Source organism: Myodes glareolus, chromosome 5, assembly GCF_982192425.1.
Source record: "Myodes glareolus chromosome 5, mMyoGla1.1, whole genome shotgun sequence".
In the NCBI taxonomy this organism is placed as follows: domain Eukaryota; kingdom Metazoa; phylum Chordata; class Mammalia; order Rodentia; family Cricetidae; genus Myodes; species Myodes glareolus.
Window position 1 is genome coordinate 49003792 of NC_142030.1, and position 19903 is coordinate 49023694.

Below are 19903 nucleotides of genomic sequence, written 5' to 3' on the forward strand. Positions count from 1 at the left end.
TTTTCCAAACTGGCTAAAAAAAATGAGAGGCTTGTTTATATTGATACTGTGTTTTCAACATTGACAAATAATTGGATTCTTCTTCAAGGCAACTGAGTCTTCCAGAATTTGATTTGTGCAGTAAATGACCACTCAGCATCTGGCATAGTGTCCACATGGCTTTTAAAATTACCATGGAACACTGCTCTTGTCAAGATCCCTCCCCACACATTTGTCTCTTCCTCCTCTCAAGAACAATGCCACCTCCAGGATGGGACTAGAAAGGTCACAGTTTGCTTTACAACATGCAATTAAACAACCTAATCATGCATATTGCTCCAAATTAACACGTTCCAGATTATAGTATTAAATCCAGTACCTAGCAACCGTGGCTACATAGGAAGCAGACAGTCTGTAGCAATTACTTCCTCAGGGGTCTTTATGATAGCTCACCACAATGTTGACATTTTAGTATAGCGAATATGTGACATGGGTTTCAGTTGTGACTCTAACATGCAATTCAAATGTCTCACTAGCCGTTAAACACAAGTAATTAATTTCAAGTGATGGACTCCTTGTCGCTTGCTCATACAGATTAAACACTTCTGATCCTGGCCCTATACTTTTCTTAGAAGAGGATTGATTCCTGGAACACATTTGGAAGGCCCATGTAATGTTCTTTGTGAATTTTACCAAACATGGAATGGCATTTCAGTAATGACACAGGCTGTGGAAATTTCCCTTTAGACACCCTCCTACACACATCCTCCGGCACTGTAGATTAGACCAGATGTGTTACTTAAATACGATGACTGGAGAGTTTGTTTGTTTGAACCTTTCTATAGACTCAGAGATAAACTTGCTCTAATGTGGAGAAGAGTTGGCCACTCTTCTGAGGTCTGACAGATTACATTCATAACTGTATCATGATAGGCATGTGCCTTCATGATTGAATCACCATGGTATCGTTAAGTAGACGCTGCCGTTTGCTATGCTATAACCTAGTGAGCCAATAGCAAAAACATCATGACTTTAATTTATAGAAAAAAGGCATCTGCTTAATCAAGAAGTAGAGTTAATTCAACTCCATGTCCACCTGTCTCTAAACCTTGTTGTTTCCTAGTTCATCAATAGTTCCCAAAGTGTATTTTATAAGGCATGAGTTCTATCACATACACGATGAGAGAAATGAAAGAACACATGACCTCAGGATCTTAGAAATGTCATCTTCATAGCTTTTTTAAAACTTATAATGTGCAGTATATTAGATGCTCACAGAAGTTATCTAATAGAGATTTGTTTAATAATTCTTGTTTTAATTGTCACTAGTCTTACAAATGCGTAACATGTTATGTAATGTTTAATGAGCATTTTGTAGTATAAAGTTTATATTAGGTCTTAGTGTAAAAATAGGCATAATGTGACCTAGGATTGGCATCATTATAGGGATGAAAGATGAAGTTTTGGGTGAGGATGTTGTTTACAGACCAAATGTTAATGCCCTGAGGGTGGATTTCATCCACCTTCAGGCCCACCTGAAGTTCAGGACCTGACGTCTTCCTGCTGCGCCACCATTGCTGAGGGTATATATTAAGGACATCCAATAATACTGTGCTGCAGGAGACATTGTCAGACACAGAGAATGTGGGACTAATCATCTTTATAATAAAGAAAATCTGAACAAAACAAAATCAACATCTTTCTTGGGCTCCTCCAGGTACACCACCGCCCTAAGACCTGGAGAGACTAGGAAATTCGTTTTATTGCAGTTTAGCTCAGCCTCCCTGGAGTGAAAGGTCAGAGCCCCCGCAGGAAGACTCATAGTAGAGGCTGAGTGTGAATTCACATGAGAGTGGAAAACCGGGAACAGTCTTAGGCAGGTACACATTTTCGTGGGTCTTAAATCAAGAAACTCCCCCGGATTTTCATAGTGCACATCCACCAAAAACACCTTGTGTGTCTAGCAGAGTGGTAACAGATTATTGGGAAAAAAATTGCCAGGCCCTTCTCTATGCAAAGCCTATCTCTCCAGATAAGAGAAGGAAGATTTTGATGGAGTTTTCTCCACTTGAAATATACATACATATTAATATATGTTTATGTATGTACACACATGTATATGCACATACATGAAGATATAATGGTGTTGGAGAGATATTTTGCAATACCTATAGAAGAATAAAGATAAAAATCACAGCAGACTTCTCATTCAAAAACATGCAAGTAAGGAAACACTGAAATAGAGTATTTTAAAAGTTGTAGAAAAGCCATGACAGACAAGAATTTTATATCCAGCAAAACTATATCAAGTCATGAAGTTGAATATCTTAAAAGTACTGATATGAAATATACTTATTAGAAAAAAGATACCATCTTAATTTTTAAAAGGTAGAAATGACTTCTTAATATGAAAGCAGGTATTCTCTACTAACACATCCACTCTCCACAACGTGCTAAAGAATTTCATGCATGGAAGCTCATCAGGAAAAGAGAAATGACATAACCAGAACCATGAACCTATGTATTTCTTCTCATAAGAGAACAGATGAATGGAAAATGTAAGTATTTTCCATTTTTCATTGACAAAGGATCAGTTTCATGGTGACTGGTATTGGGTGCTTATAGCACAGGGAGAGTAAAATGAGAGATGATAGCCTATGTTACAGGAGGGAGGCATTAGGGATTCTCAGTTACATGTTGCCCGCACCACCTGCACAGTGATACAGTATTTATTACTTCTAGCTGCATGTGGTTTAGCTGAAATGTATATTGGAAACACAGAGGAAACAACTGACAATCTTGTAACTGATACATTTTGGGAGAAAATAAAATAATGCGAAATATTCATTGAGAACATTAAGGGAAAGAGAGACCACCTCTAGCTCATGGAAAACAACATGACAATTTTAGATATTAATTCAAGGAACATAAAAATTCAAAGAACTCGTCAGAGTGAATTAAGAGAGTAAAGGCTCAGCTCTGCTGTCTACATGAAACCTATTTTAAATACAAAAACTCACATTGGTTCACCGCAAAATGATAGAGAAAAGATGCACCCTTCGAAAGTGAGCCAGGCAGATATACTAATAAAGCAATGTTTATTGAACAAGACAAGGATGCCTTGATTTCCTCCATGGGTGATTAGAAGTTGCCACAGAGACCCCTTCTCTCTGCATGTGTCACATTCACAAGGCTGGGGGTGTCAGATGGTGATGACTGTTGGCTATCACTTGAAACTGCTCTCTGTGGAGATTATCTGGCTGGCTCACCGGTTTTCCCCAGCTCTGCCCGCATAGACCAGACCACACTCCAGTCTCACCACACAAACCTCCCCACCTCGGCACGGGATGTCCTCGTTCCCAGGAACGTGGTAGTGGTCGCACGGCTGTTGGGAGTCACCGTGTATCTTTCTTAGTGCATCAAAAGTTAATTGAAAACCGGAACACATTGTCTCAATTCCATTCTGCTTTAAAAAAATCTTTTTTTCGAACAATATAAATGTATTGGAATAAGAAATGGGGGGGTAGAATATTTTATTCAACATTTATTGGGCCATTGCCATTTGTAATGGTGAAATAAATGTATAGCCCAAAGAATAACTCTCTCATGCATCTTGTCGAGTGTGTGTCTGGGAATGATCAGTGAGAATTGGGTGACATAGGTCCAGACTTTCAGATGATAAGAGATGGGGGTGAGTGCAGGGCAGAAAGAATGGTATTGGCCTGTATTACAAGCAAGAGGGTAGATACGTGTCATTAGTATAGCAAAAAATATATTTTATTATGCTGAGGGTCATCACACAAGGTTCACACTCTAAATTCCTAATCACAAACCTAAGTCTATAGCCTATCTCCCCAAGGCTGCTCACCTCTGCAGCGACATATCTTAGTTGAAAGTCAGGTCATCAGGGTCCTGCCTCTAACAGCAGTTTCAGGATCTGGAGAGGAGACTCTCCAGCCCGAGGGTAGATCAAGTTGGCATCTCTCCAGATGTGCGGAGCAGAGCATTTCTCATGGTCTCTGCTTGCATACCATCCAGTGGACATTGTGGGGTCTAGGACTGTGTCTGCTTATCGCAAGTGAGTGACGTCACTGAGATCTGGTTATCAGTGCAATGTCGTGGTATCAGTGCTTGGGTGTAGTGGGGAATCCTTACTAAGCTGTGTTCCTATGGCTACAAAACACGTTGCGATGCCCATTACACTGTGATAGGGCTTTCCCCATAAATACAGTTCACTTAACTCAAAGTATCCAGGCTGAGTGACAAGTCTCAGGATATAGGTATTAGAATATATGGTAGTATATACTTTTATTTTCTTTCAGATCTTACTGGAGAGACTTAAAAGCCCTAAAACAAGCAACAATTTCTGAAAACTTCATTATAGGCATTGAAAGGGTCATACCATTCTGTGACTGATTAAAAAGTCTCTAGTGGCTGCATTACTTTTGCCTCTTTGCTAACTGTGATGACTTCAATGGAGTCTGCAGATTGTATGTGGAAATAAACAATATTTTCTATTCAGTCAAGTGTATTGACTGAACGCTGACAATGATCAGATTTTTAAGGAGAAGTGATATTTGGAAATTCTAAGGGGCATAATTAGTGATGGGATCATCAAAAGACTCAACAATTATACTGTAGCCAAGCATTTAATTATGGGTCTGAAAATTTTAATTACACACTTCTTTTTTATAACACAGCTGTAAAACAAACATTAAAGGGGGGAAAAGATGAGAGTGTGTTGCATTAGACACTAGAATATGTAAATTTTTGCTTTACTATTCTGCTTTGAATGGATTGTTCGAAAGTATAACCATTTTGAGAAAAAGAGGCTCATATTCCTTTGAATAGCATCTACATTTTCAATTTTTCTGTTTCCCCAATAAAGGAAAACATACAGCAAATAGATCACATGTAGGCAGCTGCTGGAAGTATGAGGGCATGTCATTTCCATTCATGCATTTCCATCAAAATTAGTAAACAGGATTTCCTTTCTTACACGGCACTCAGACATTTGGAGAATATAGTAGGACTCTCGTGGTTGCGATTTGTAGAAAACTTGACACAGATGTGATCTGTGACTGCAAGCCCTGGAATGACCATGTGTCCAGATTAGGATTCCAGCACAGCGACTTCAAGTCTGTGTGTGAGCAGGGTGATGCTCCCTCCAGAGCCGATGAACTTGGGCTGTCTGTCCCTTTTAGAAGTAGCTGACTGATGGCAGGTGGTGGTGGCACATGCCTTAATCCTAGCGCTTTGGAGACAGAGGCAGGCAAGCCTCTGAGTTCTAGGTCAGTCTGGTTTAAAGAGAGAGTTTCAGGACAGCTAGAGTTACACAGAGAAACCCTGTTTCAGAAAAAAAAAAACAAAGGAAAGGAAGGAAGGAAGGAAGGAAGGAAGGAAGGGAAGAAGGAAGGAAGGAAAGAAGGAAAAGAAAGAAAGAGGAAGTTGAGAGTGGTATCAAAGCCTCAGAGCCTGGTAAGAGGGACTGACCCATGAAAGCTTCGTCCCCAAGGTCTCAGGACACCACCATGGTTCTCATTGGCCCATGAACTCATCATTGCCAATCGATGTGGCAAGACAGAATACAATTTAATGATTGGCTGAGGCCTAGGTTACATGCTTCACCTTGTAATTTATGGGACTTCAAGTGGAAAGCCAGCGGGCCTGAAAACAAAGGAAACTGATTTAGCAAAGAGCTCATGTAGGATATAATAAAATGAAGGTTCTCCTGTTTAAACCAAAGGATCCTCATTAGAGTGAGGTTGTCTTCAGAACTTTTAGTACTGGCAGGCAATCTAAGCTCAAGTTTGTTCTAAATCCTTTGTCAGCTGAGCGCTCTATCCCCACAAGCCTCTTTGGAGGCCGGAGTAGTTCCAGACGCCTCCTCCTTGTTTACTGGCCTGTGACTCTGCATTCTCCTGGGAAGAATACCTTTCGACGCACCAGCCCCAGGCTCCGATGTTATAGTTATGACCACAAATGCACCAAGATATATCCCACCCTGAGCTTCCAGCCTGCCAAAACTAGCTTAACACTATTAGGGCCAGGTTCTGTGCCGCTAGTGACTTTTAGTTCCTAGGGTGGCGTTGCGGCTCACGATAGCTGCAACCAGCTACAGGTGTTGCTAGCTGGAATGGGAGTCTGATTTATGGAGGCCTGACGTCTTTCCTTGGCTTTGGAGTGGGTTCAGGCATTCCATTGGCATACCTGAAGATGGGCAATTAGGATCTTCGCAGTGTTAGATTTCACCGGCCAAGCACTAAGTTCTAGGGTCAAATTCTGTGTTTAATTCCCAGTCTTCTCGCAAGAGGGGTCTTAAACCATGCTAGGCTATTCAAGGTTTGGGTAGTGTTGGGCTGCAGTCCTTTGTAGCCTAGGATGATGTTAAGCTCTGTCATACCTGAGTCTTGTGTCATAATATCCTGCAGTCTTAAAAATATGACGGAGCCCAAGATGCCAGTAGCACTGATTAAATGTAAGGTTAAAACACAGATCTGCCCCAGCCATCAACTGTCACCCACATTCAGAGGGTCTAGTTTGGTCCTATGCTGGTTCCTTCCCTGACCAGCTGGAGTTGGTGAGCTCCCATTAGCTCAAGTAGACTGTTTCAGTGGGTGTCCCCATCATGGTCTTGACCTCTTTGTATTCTCACTCCTCCCACTCTTCAACTGGACTTTGGGAGCTCAGTCCAGTGCTCTGATGCGGGTCTCTGCCTCTGTCTCCATCAGTTGCTAAATGAAGGTTCTATGGTGACATCTAAGATAGTCATCAATCTGACTACAGGGCAAGGCCACTTCAGGCATCCTCTCTTCTGCAAAGCCACTGGCAGTGGTACCAGGATTTATCTCTACTGCTTGTACTGCTCTTTGGGAACCTATTCTCTTTGGATGGATACCTTGCTCAGCCTATATATAGTAGGGAGAGCCATGGATCTTCCCCAAAGCAACGTGCTTTATCCTCTCTGAGGAGTGGATGGGGGATGGGGTGGGAGGGGTAGGTGGAGGGGAGGAAGTGGGAATTGGGATTGGTATGTAAAATAAAAAAAGTTTGTTTTCTTTTTTAAAAAATAAAATAAAAAAACTCACAAGTCTGCCTCACTGAGGCACAAGTATTTGCTTGCTTTCGGGGAGGTTCCAGAGTACCCTCTATGAGCCACTGAGGTCTAATGATGAATGGTGGAAATAGTTCTTTGACCATTACCGTGACAGACCTGGTGCTGGGTTTGGTGTCTAAGCCCTAAACTTCTCACTCTTTCTCAAGGCCCTGTCCCTACAGTAGGCCATTTGGAGTAGAGGATGGGTGAGGTGATCCAACCCTTGAACTCCCTGCTTCAAATAGTCTTGTCCTTTAGCTATACCAGAAGCAGGTACCACGGCATCTCCATTGGTGTCTTTGGCTCCCATAGAGAGAGTCTACTGTATCTGCGCAGAGTGTGTGAGAGGGGCTTAGTGGTCATCCTGTTCTCTTTCTTGATGCTTTCTGGATTGATCTGCCCATCAGCAGTCACCAAATCTTGCTGTAATTTGCGCCGTGTAGAGAACTTCTTTTATAATTTCACAGTTTCCAACTCTCCATTGCTTCCATCTTGGCAAATGTTAAAGTTGTCCTTAAGACCTGGTCACGGTGGCTCAAGTCTGTGATGTCGCTGCTTTATTGGAGCATCTGGAAGTCAACACGAGTCTGGGCCACATTAACAAGCCCCTGCCTCAGAAGGAAAAAGATGGAAACACAGGGGAACCCAAAGGAAAATAACCTTTGGGCATCACGTACTGTTCAGAAATGATTGTAGACTAGAAATACCACAACATTTTACCTTTTAGTCTGGGGCACTGCCTCTCAGAGAAATCATTTTTTTTCCTGCCTTTTCATAGCCCTAACTACATATTGTCAATTGAAAAATGCCTTTCGTAAAGTTACAAGTTCCATAGAAGCAGAGATTAAGTGCATCTCGTTGATAACAGTATCTTGGTATGCTTAAATACAATATCAGACAAGGCCTTAAAATGAAATATTTTCCAATGTTTTCACATCAACTATAACTTTCAAAACTTTTGAAAAGATATTTACTGCAAAGCACAGTTAAGACACTTCTGAATTCCCTTCAAGTTTTATCGCACAGTTCGCTATGAAATGCCAGTTCTGAACATGCTGGCCTGGGCGTCAGGACTATACAATGGAGTACAATGTTTCTACGACTTTTAAATCCATGAGCTTCACAGTCTAGAAAAGAACACTGATGATAATCAAACAGCAAATAAATTTTATCTATAATGCATGCTATGAGGAGGAGGCAAAGGAAAAGGTAATAGAAGTGGAGGCCATGGTGAATATAATTTTGTAGCAGTGTTCACGGGCACCAGACATATAACGTGGGTAGAGCATGGCAGATGAAGGCAGCAGAAGCCCCGGAGAAGCTGTCGCTGAGCCTTGCTCAGACATCAGAAGCACACCAATATGGCTACTGTACAGTAACGGGTGAGTGAAAGGTGTTGTTGAAATGCAGTTAGGAATCAACTTACAGGGGCCCTTCAAAATATGAGAATAAACCGTATTTTCTGATTGGTGTGGGATTCTGTTTGCACGGAGGATACATACTGTAATTTATATCAGAATAACAAGAAAGCATCTGTGTGAGTGAAAAAGAGCTGTACAAGACAAAAATCCAAGTGGGGGACCATTTGAGGGGACAGTGATAATAGTTATGGGCAGAGAGGAGGAAGACTTGGGTGGCAGGAAATTACTTGATTTTATTTATTTTTCCAATGTTTTACTATGAAAAATTTGAACGTGCAGAAAAATTAAGACTTATTATCAATGTTCCCACCATGCAGCATAGTCCACCCAATCATGGCTTTTCTGTCTATGTGTCTGTCTATCTTTTCTTCATTCTCTTGCTTCCCTTAGACAGTTCAAGTCTTTGGAGCAATACAAGGAACTCAACACTGAGATCCTTTATTTTGTGTGTGTGTGTGTGTGTGTGTGTGTGTGTGTGTGTGTGTAAGCACAGGTTCATACAGTCTACAGTGCCTGTGTTGGAGGTCAGAGGACAATTTCTGGAAGTTCTCTCTTTCCTCCACATGGGTTTCAGGGATCAAACTTAGGTTGACACACTTGGTGGCAAACATCTTTATCCACCGGGCCACCTGAACATCCTGCTTCCTCCTTTTTATTTGGGAAAGTACCTCACCTTTTAAATGGTGCTGCCTGCATCTGGTGGGGGGGTTCTTCCAACAGCAATGAACCCAGTCTGGAAACTCCATCACAGACAGGCCCAGACATTGTTTCCATGGCAATTCTAAATGCCAAACTGATGGTTAATCCATCCCACCAAGTAATTTTGCTCGGTGGAGTAGTGGGAGTGAAAGTGTGACTGGGGACCTACTAAGGGAAGAAATCAGAAACAGCCAGCAGAAACAATTTTCAAATAATTTCTCCAAGATGTAGAGCAGAGAAGTGGGCCAGTAGCTGGGGGACAAGGGGAACAAGGTGGAGCCATGAAAAACATTTCATTTTGGAAAAAAACGAGAACTATTATCAAGGTCTGTGCTGAAGGAAATAATCCAGGAAGGCAGAAAAGGAATAACAGAAGTGAGGATAACCACCAGAGTGGGGGCTGTGGCAACCCACAAAGACATCCAGGCAGGGCGGAAGGAGCTGTGTGGAAACATAACCAAAGGAAACCCTGTCTCGAAAAACCAAAAAAAAAAAAAAAAAAAAAAAAAAAAAAAAAAAAAAAAAAATTTCCTAAATGCTAGTGACATTTTCTCTTTCTTGTCGATACAAGAATTAGGTATTGGGTGCTAACAAGTGCAGGACAATCTTCTAAGAAGAGAGCTTACACACTTAAGGAAGAAGACAGAGCTCCATTACGCGGGCGGACATAGTCCAGCAGCAGTGTGTCAGGCGCTGCCAAGCCCGCTGCAAAGGGGCGGAGCTAAGCAATTCCACAGAGAATTGGCTCACAGTTTTAAAGATGATAATAATTTAAAATAGACGGTGTTTGATTTTGATTTGTGAACGCCTTCCATTTTCCTCAATAAAGTAGGCCAAAAAAAAAAAAAAAAAAAAAAAAAAGAAAGAAAGAAAGACCAGAGGCAGAGAGATGCGGTGCTAGGAAATTTCGGAACATTGAGGACTGCAGGGAAGACACCCAAGGAAGGAAGCATTCTTCCTGGCTACAGAGAAATGAAAAGATGAAAGGACCGTTCCGAGAAACGGGAGATGTGAGGAAAGCCTGAATTCTCGAGGGCACATTGGGGAGTTCCGGTGGATAAGTTGTGTTGGACAGTTGTTCTAGGGATGAGGATTGAACTGGTGATGGTTGCACGGGCAATGAAACATGACTTGCTGATCTCTGAAGTAGGGCCATACGTAGAGAGTCTGTACTGATTGATGCTTTCTTTTGGAAGGTATCTTGGAAAATATAGATTTAAATTTTTACCAGCCGCTGCCATTGAGAAAAGAATCAGAGAAGTCATGTGGTTGGGATCAGGAAGTGTCTTGGGAAAGCCTTCAGAACTGCTTTTGTGAGTGTTCAGAAAGAGAAGTGGGAGGAAAGAACAGATTCCCCAAGGGTTACTATGTAGGAATCTGTAATTTAGGATTAATCATAGGAGAATGGATATTTGGCTATGCTATACCTGTACAAACCAACAGCCAACAAAATAAAAGAAAATCAACAAAGATATTTTGATGTTTATGTGGACAGTGCCTAGCTACACAAATTGGTTCACTTATGAAAAAGCAGCTTCATGCCAAACCACACAGTGTATTAGCTCCTTTTCTGACCAAAAGCAGCTGAAGGAAGAATGGTTTTATTGTAGCTTCTGGCTCCAGGGGTTTAGAATCCTTCTTGTGGGGAAGAAACGGCATGGTATCAAGAACAGGGAGCTGACCAATCACATTTTGTTCACACACAGAAAGTAGCTTGAGGGTCTAAAACCCTAACCCCCCAGTGATGCTTCACCTCCAGATATTCCATAATCCCTCCAAACAGTGTCACTAACTGGGAACAAGGTGTTCAAATACATGAGCCTATAGGGGACATTTATCATTGAAATCAATCCATGCATAGCAAAAGAATGGCTGGTGTATACTTCTTTAACTTGTAGTAGACATATCAATACTCTTGAAATATTGATTGGCTAGGGTTGTGTGTTCATTTCACAGACACAGGCACTGGTCTCTTTCTTCATGCATGGTAGACTGTCAAGAAATGTTTTACAAGAGCACTGGGAAAATTAATTTTTAAGTTGTACCCAGTACCTAATGACGCTTTAGAACTTTTTTCATTTTGATACAAAGATATTGAGGGGGAGGGAACGGAGAAGGGATTGAAATTACATAATAAAGTATTCTCAGAAAGTTCTCGGATGTGATGAAATATTTAGTTTAAGGCTATAGCAGCCAAATGAAGTTGAGAATGGAGACAATTATCCGAACTATTCAAGCTAAAACACAATTTTGCTTGAAATAACTATGCGATTGGGGGAAAAGTGGTTTTAGGAAAAGCTCTAATTATCTAGAAAAAAACATCTTTAATCCTTCACATGAAAGGCAGATGATTGGAGAAAGCCATAATCATGTTCTTAATACAGTTTTGGCTCGGTATTTACTTCACAGTTGTACATCTTGCAGCATCCTCCACGAGATGGCGGGTTGTAACATACTGTAGCCAGAAGCTGCAATAAGCAACAGACACCAAACAGTCGCACCATAAACTATGACCAGTTCGTCTTCTCAATTGCAAATATGTAGATTCTGATGATGTTTTCTGTGAATTAGGGCCTTTACCTTGTAAAGACACAGTTGCCCAAGTGTGACTATTTTCAGGATATGGGAAGTGAAGGAAAATGAAAATTTGGCAATGATTTATCCACCTAAAGGTGTAATAATAATTTAAGTCTATTCATACAAGGTAAATGAAGATCCACTATTGACTGACCCATTTACAATCAACACTGTATGGGAGGCCCAAGATGATGAGACAAGAAAAATATTCCACACCCATGTTTGAAATAATTATTTATGAGACTAAATATTAAAACACAATAATTACTTTTGGGAGAATTTATTTCATTATTTTAAGGTGTCCCTGAAGACATTTTTTTTGGAACAACTAAAGTAATGGTATAATTCAATAATACCAATAGTAAGATTAAGTAGGATGATTTCAACAAATTGGATGCTAGACCAATGGAACCCAAATCTCCGGAAACATTAATTTCTGAGCTGCAGTCAGTACGTAATGGCACCTCAGTGGGCACAGGCCTGAGTCCTGGAAAGGTCTCCCCAGGCTGTCTAGTGACACCTTGCACATCTTTCCCTGATCATTTTGTGGTGTCTTTTCACTTGCTGGCACGAGGCATCGCTAGCCGAGCATGACTGCCACACGGTGCGTCAGGTGTCCCTGCCTTGGGTTTTATTCTGTTGCTATGAGATAATACTCTGCCAAAAGCAGCGTAAGGGATAAAGGGTTTACTTTAGCTTAGCATTTCAGGCTACCACTCATCATGGCAGGGAAGTCAAGAGAAGAGGAAATGCACGCATGCTGCCTTCCAGTTCTCCTTCTCTACTTACAGAGCCTAGAGTCCTGCAGAGGGAATGGCACCACCCGCAGAGGGTGGATCGCTCATGCGAGTCCCACATTCGGACAAGTTGACAATTAACACTAATTATTACAGTTACAAATAATCTAGAGTTAAAGCCATTTCCCCTCCATAGCTACTGGAGGACAGCGAACAGAATTAAATGTTAGTCACATAGAAAATAATTGGTTTCAAAATATAGCTGCTAATCCTAGTAGGATTTCTGTTTCTCTAACGAAAGAGGTTTCAGGGACCGTGGCGGACCGTAACTGTGCTCTTCCTGATTTCTTCGGATATTTTCTGTGGTACACCCCACCCCCTGATCACACTAGGATTTAGCTTCCAATAGTCAGAAGAAAGACGTTTCTGAGATATTTTTGTGGTTTTGACAGCAGAAAGCACCCAGAAATTTACATCTCCCTGGACGAACCCTTCATCATGGACAGATGTCACCTTTTCTTCCTTGGATAAGGACAGCCCCGAGCACACTGGGGAAGGACCAGGCTGGACTGCCTCTGAGACCCTGAGATGGCACTTGAGCTTGGGCTCTCTCCCCTTTCTTCTTGCCTCTGTTGTCTAGCAGTGCTCAATCACTTGCACAATCATTTCCATCTCAGGATCTATTTCTGGGGAGCTCCTAAGAGCCACACCAAAAACAGAGACTAGCAGGTCCAGAAACCAAACTAAACACAATACATAATATGCCATCTCCCATTTAGCTGGTTACATGGCAAGCACAAGGGAACATTAGGAAGGCGCAGGATCTTACGTAGTCTAGTACACATTGGAAAACTATTGCTTTGATTTACAAAATGGGTTCACTTTAGAGGAAATAAAATGATGCCCGTAATAAAGGAAATAAAGTGATGCCCAAGACTTTCAAGAATAAACACAGAGCCCCTGTTTCAGGAAATGCTCAGGACTGATGGGCAAGGAAGCTTACATCTTCAGCTGCCATGCACAGCAGGCTGAGGCAAGAAGATTCAGGCCAGCCTGCTGAAATCATGCCTGCATTGATCCTCATTCAGAAATATTTCCCTGGGTTAGCCTACCAAATGAGACATAGTACATCTGAACATCAGCACATTCTGAATTTACATAGTTTATGTGAGTTTTTGGACTTCCTACTTTCTGGCTTCGTGTCTCTGGGCAAGTCTTATAATTTCTCTGTATTAGTTTCTTTAATTATAAAACAGTTACTAATAGTGCCTATCTTAGGGTTATAATGAAGGTTAAGCTAGATGATACATACAGAAGGTTAACTTAGTGTGTCTCATTTGTGGCCCTGGGACTGCAGGAATCCCAGCAAATGTGTGACTGTGGCCCAACACGGAGCACATCCTTGTGTTACCACATCATTAGACTGACATCACTGGTGACTTGGCACAGGTCACCCCACAAGCATTAGCTAATGTTAACATTGTTTCAGGAAAATAATAATCTTGGTTTTCCTCCTTCTCTAGTCTCTGATTTCTGTTGTTTGAGACTCTCACATGGACATTTTATATATTTTGATGGAATCCCCCCTACTCCTTTCCGCTAATTCCTCTCATGCCCCTCCACCACTTTCCCCTCCCAACTTCATCTATTCTTTTTCTTCAGTGAAAATAGATCTTTTCATACAATATATTCTGATTATGGTTCTCCACCCACTTACTCCTCCCAGCTCCCATTTACCTTTCATCTTGTCTGTATCTGCATCCTTTCTGTCTCTTGTTAAAAAAAAAGACATCTAAGGAATAATAACAAAATAAAATGAGATAAATAAAAAACAAACTAATTGAAATATAACAAAAATACAAAAAAGAGTCAAAGAAAAAGTACAAGAAACATATAGATGCAGGCACACACACACACACACACACACACACACACACACACTACAAAAATCCCATAAAAGCCCCAAACTGGAAATCATAATGCGTATGCAAAGGACCTGTCGGTAGAAACAATAAAAAACCCTGACTTAATTATAGGACAGTACTCGAAGGAAAACTTCAACTTGACGAAGAGCACACCCAAGAAAAAAGGAATAAATGATATCAGCCAAGCAAATCAAAAGAAGATTTGAAAACCCCACAGCACAACAACAAAATAATAGAAATCACCAAACACTGCTTATTGGTAACTCTCAGCTTCAAGAGTACCAATGCACCAATAAAGAGAGACACAGATTGTCATAACAGATGTGAAAACCCCACAGCACAATAACAAAATAATAGAAATCAACAAACACTGCTTATTGGTAACTCTCAGCTTCAAGAGTACCAATGCACCAATAAAGAGAGACACAGATTGTCATAACACATGTGAAACAGGATCCATCCTTCGGCTGCATCCAAGAAACATACCTCAGCACCAAGGATAGGCATCTCCTTAGGACAAAAAGATGGAAAATATTTCAAGCAAATGGATCTATGAAGCAAGATCCATTTTAGTACCTGACAAAATAGACTTCTAACCAAAACCAATCAGCAGAAATAGTGAATGAAACTATGCACTCATCCAAGGAAAAATTCATGAAAAGAACAGTGCAATTAGCATCCATGCATCAAACACAAGGGCAACAAAGTTCATAAAAGAAACACTACTGTAGCTTAAATCACGAATTGACCCTTCCACAATGACAGTGGGAGACTTCAGTACCCACTCTGTAGATGGGTCATCCAGACAAAACTAAACAGGAAAACACTGAAGCTAACAGATATTATAAACCAAATGGATCTAGCAGATATCAACAGGACATTTTCCCCATATACGAAAGGATATACCATCTTCTCTGCACCTCATGGAACTTTCTCCAAAATCAACCACGTTCTTGGACACAAAGCAAGTCTCAACAGACACAAGAAGATTCAAATGCTACTCTGCATCAAAATTTGACCATCACAAATGAAAACTGGGTATCAACAATTAGAGAAACAACAGAAATTTGCAAACTCATGGAAATTGAGCAACTCATTATTGAATGTAAAATGGGTCAAGACAGAAATGAAAGACTTTTTTGGAATTGAATAGAAATTAAAACACAGCATGGTTTCATTTGGGACACTCTGCAAGTTGTTCTAATAGGTTAGTTCATAACATTAAACACTTGGAACCGGGCAGTGACGCCACATACCTTTAACCCCAGCATTTGGAAGATAGAGGCAGTTGGATCTTTGTGTTGGAGGCCAGCTTGGTCTACAGAATGAGTTCCAGGGCACCCTGGGCTACACAAAGAAATTTAGTCTCAAAAAAGCAAAACATCAAGTAATTTATAAAGGTAAACCTATCAGACTTCCACCAGACTTTTCTATGGAAACCATGAAACCAGAAGGTCCTGGATAGATGTACTGCAGAAACTAAGAGACCATGGACACAAGCCCAGACTACTATACCCAGCCAAGCTTTCGTTCACTATCAATAGAGAAAACAAAATATTCCAGGATAAAAACAAATTTAAACCATACGTAGCCACAAATCAAAAAAGCAAAATAAAACAAGCCTAAAACAAAACACAAAAACATGCAAAGATCTTATCTTAGTCAATTAATGTTGCATTTGAAGGATCTAGAGCAAAAGAAACAAATATTGCCCCAAAAGGAGTAAATGGCAAGAAATAATCAAACTCTAGGGTAAAACAGAACCAAAGAAACAAAAATAATACAAGTAATCAATGAAACAAAAAGTTTGCTCTTTGAGAAAAATCAAGCCTTTAGCCAAATTAACTGAAAGGTGGGAAGATAAGGTCCCAATTTACAAAATTAAAAATGAAAAGGGGGATGTAACAACAGACACTGAGGAATCCAGAGAATCATAAGGATATCCTTTAAAAACCCATACTTCAGAAAGGGGTTGGGTCTGCACCAGATGGGGTCCTAGAGCTGAGATAAGTGGACACAAGCCCCCATCCCTAGCCCAGAAGGACACAAGCCCCCATCACTAGCCCAGAAGGATACAGCCCCCCCCCAGCCCAGATGCTACCTCCAATTGATAGCCACTTGCAAATGAAAAATCAGGGTTTTTGTCCAAGGGAGTCTCACTGGGGGAAGTAAACCACTCTTAAGGGTGGACCCCATGCCCAGTAGTAGATGACCAACAGACAACAAATGTTTTCTTTCTTTTTTTATTTTTGGTTATTTATTTATTTAGTTGTTGTTTTTACATTCCACTCAAGGTTTCCCTTCCCTCCTCTCTTCCCAGGTCCACTGCACTCTCCCTCTCCCCCACCCCATCCACTCCTCCTTCACTGTTTCTGTTTAGATAGAGGCAGACCTCCCATGGATAACTGCCAGACATGGTAGATATGTCAAACTGCAGTGAGAATGGGTACTTCCTCTTCTATTAAGGCAATCTGACATGAGGAATAAGTCTCAAGAACAGGGGACAGAGTCATAGACATCCCCTGCTCCCACTATTTTGAGTCTCAATGAAGACCAAGTTACACAACTGTAATATATAAGCAGAGGACATAGGTCAGTCCCATGCAGGTTCCCTGGTTACCGCTTCAGTCTCTGTGAGCCCCGGTGAGCCAGGTTAGTTGGTTCTGTGTGTTTTCTTGTGGTGCCCTTGATACCACTGGGTCCTCCAATCCCTCTTCCCCCTCATTTGCAGGATTCCTCGAGCTCCATCTAATGTTTGACTGTGGGTCTCTGGGTCTGTTTCCATCAGTTACTGGGCGAAGACTCTTTGAGGACAGTTGGGCTAGGCATCAATTTCTGCACATATCATTAGGAATTTAATAAGAAATCATTTTGGTGACCTTTTTTCGTCATTCACGTTTGGTTCTACCTAAGTCTCTGGGGTATCCAGTTTCTGGGTCCTGGACCTCAGGGGTGAGCTCCCTCTCAGGGTATGGGAGAAAGATCTTTTCTAGTTCCACTCATTTCCTGGCAAACTTCCTAAGCCAGCATTTCCACTTAGTGCTGAGAACATGATCACAGATATAGGGCCATCTCCTGGAGTTCGGGCAGATTATTAGGGACTCCGTTCCTAGGAAAAAACTCTTTCCCTCTCTTGGCAGCCATCACTTACCACAATCTCCCCAGATAGGGGTGGGACTTCATCAGCTCCTCCACCATCCATGCCAGGATTTTGGCTGGTTTGATACCGTGCAAGTCTTCTATGTATAGTCTCGGCTTCTCTGAATTCGTGTGTCCAACATTGCTGTTGTGTCTAGAATATACTATTTCTCTGCAAACCTCTACTACTTCTGGCTCTTTAACTTTTCTGCCTCCTCTTCCATGGTGATCCCGGAACTTTGGGAAGAGGTGTGATGTAGTGATCCTATGTAGGGCCAAGCACTTGAATACTAGTTCTCTGAATGCTCACTAATTGTGAATTTGTACCAATCATCTACTGAAAGAAATGCTTCTCTCATGAGAGTTGGAGAGCTGCACCAATCTATTGAAATAAAGATAAGTGCGTAGGAGACAGTTTAATGTATTATGTCCATTTAGCAGAATAATAAAAGGAGACTGTCTCCTAGGGTCTATGACACACACAGATTTAGGATTTTGGCCCAGCCAATAGTGAATTCCATCTAGTGATGCTAGCCTTAAAGCCAATCAGGAAATAGTTGGTCACTTCCACAACATTTGTGCCCCAAATGCACCAATGGGCATGTCTTGCGAGGTAGTTATTCTTCTAGATCCCAGCATTAACTACTGGGTAAGATTGTTATTTCCCTTTCTCCCCCAGGAACCTGACTACTACCTTCCATCACTACAAAAGCTACCCAGTCGGTACCCTGGGGGTACCAGCTTGATTTCTCCATGCCCTGTGACCGAAGTGTCTGGTATCTCTAGTAATAAAGTCTTTCCATCGGGTTCTTCATGGAAATCATGAGCAATGAAAGAAGTCTATAATGTTTAGGGGTTCTGCAGTACCGCTCACTGTTCAGTATCTTGAAGGCACATAAGCCATACCTAGCGCTGGGATTTTTATTTACTAGTCTGTAGTGTTTGGGAATAGAACTACCCCGCCCCATTATAAACAACAAAAGTCGTGTGTGTATGTGTGTGTGTGTGTGTGTGTGTGTGTGTGTGTGTGTGTGTGTATCTACTAGGAACCTTCTACAGTGGTAGGTTTCTATGTGGCTTTCAAAAGTCTTTAGTGTTTGTTATCCTTCCCCATCACCTCTCCTTGGTCTTGCCTTTCCACTCCCACCCCAGTTAGCTCTTTTTTGCTTCATTATTTGCCTCTCCCCCTTCTACTACCTGTGTTCTCTCTACTCACACAGTTATTGTTATATTTGACTGAACCTCTGGGCATGGAAAGATTCAGCCATAGCTACCGTGACCTGTTCTTGAAACATCGAAGCCTCTAACTCTTCAACTTTGGGTCTTTTCTAATCCCCTGGCTTCCTAGAGAACAAACAGACATGACCAAGCTTTCAAAGGGAATGAAGTGAATTCTGAATAAGTGCATTCAGGTAGACTGAAGGCTTACTGCCCTGCTCTACCTCTTCGGGTCCTGGAATCTGTTCTCATATCTTGGAACCTGACAAAGAGGATGCCCGTGTTACTTTTGTGGTCAAATAGTTCCTCATGAATTTGTGGTAATTACAGACAAAAGTGCTGATTTTAAAAACAAAGCCTCAGGACAATGTGTATAATTTACTCAGTCCCAGAGGATTAATTTCTCATTCTTTAGATGGCTTTCCTGCTCAGGGTGTTCTTCATTTAGGTGGCTTTCTTAGTGATTGCCCTGGCTGCTTAGCAACCACCATTTCCAGCCTTCCCGGAACACGGAAGGGAATAGCTCACATCAGCACCGTCAAGATATTTTTTGAAGAGGACTTTCTTTTATGGAAAATCAACCATACAAAACATGACTTTCCAATATATATTGTTTGGAAAAATGTTGACACTCATGTAATAAATTAAATCTGAAATTGCAAATGTTGAGTAGCTACAAGCAGAAATGTGGGTGTCTTTTTAAAAATTATGAATATTTGTATATAGGCAGACAGTGTTGGTGAGCCTCTTAGGTCATTTAATTTCCAGCCATCCTCTGTGGGTCCCTTATGAATCAGGCATCATTATTCCCACGTTTGCCCTAAACGGAAGAATGTGATGAATTTGCCTGCCATTCCAGAATGCTAATAGTCTACATTGTGCTAAAGAAGCAGCAGCAATCAGCTCAATCTTATTTAGATGAGTAGGCATCAAAAGTATGAACGGAAATTAGTCAGAATATGGTGATTCATCAGAAAATTGATCAATGTAAAGGTCACTAATTTCTCCAAATTATTTTTGTCTGCTTCGCAATCCTTCTGGGTTTAATTTTCTCCATTAAATTATCCCCGAGTATACACAATTATTAAGTCAGTAGCACTTGGTCTAATTAAT

General features: G+C 41.2%; 1 protein-coding gene across 3 annotated transcripts in view; it reads left to right on the forward strand.

The window, feature by feature from the left end:
• Window positions 1-19903, forward strand: part of LOC125391533 (cadherin-related family member 3-like) — a 77835-nt gene that overhangs the window by 16763 nt on the left and 41169 nt on the right. The gene's annotated exons all lie outside the window — the stretch shown is intronic.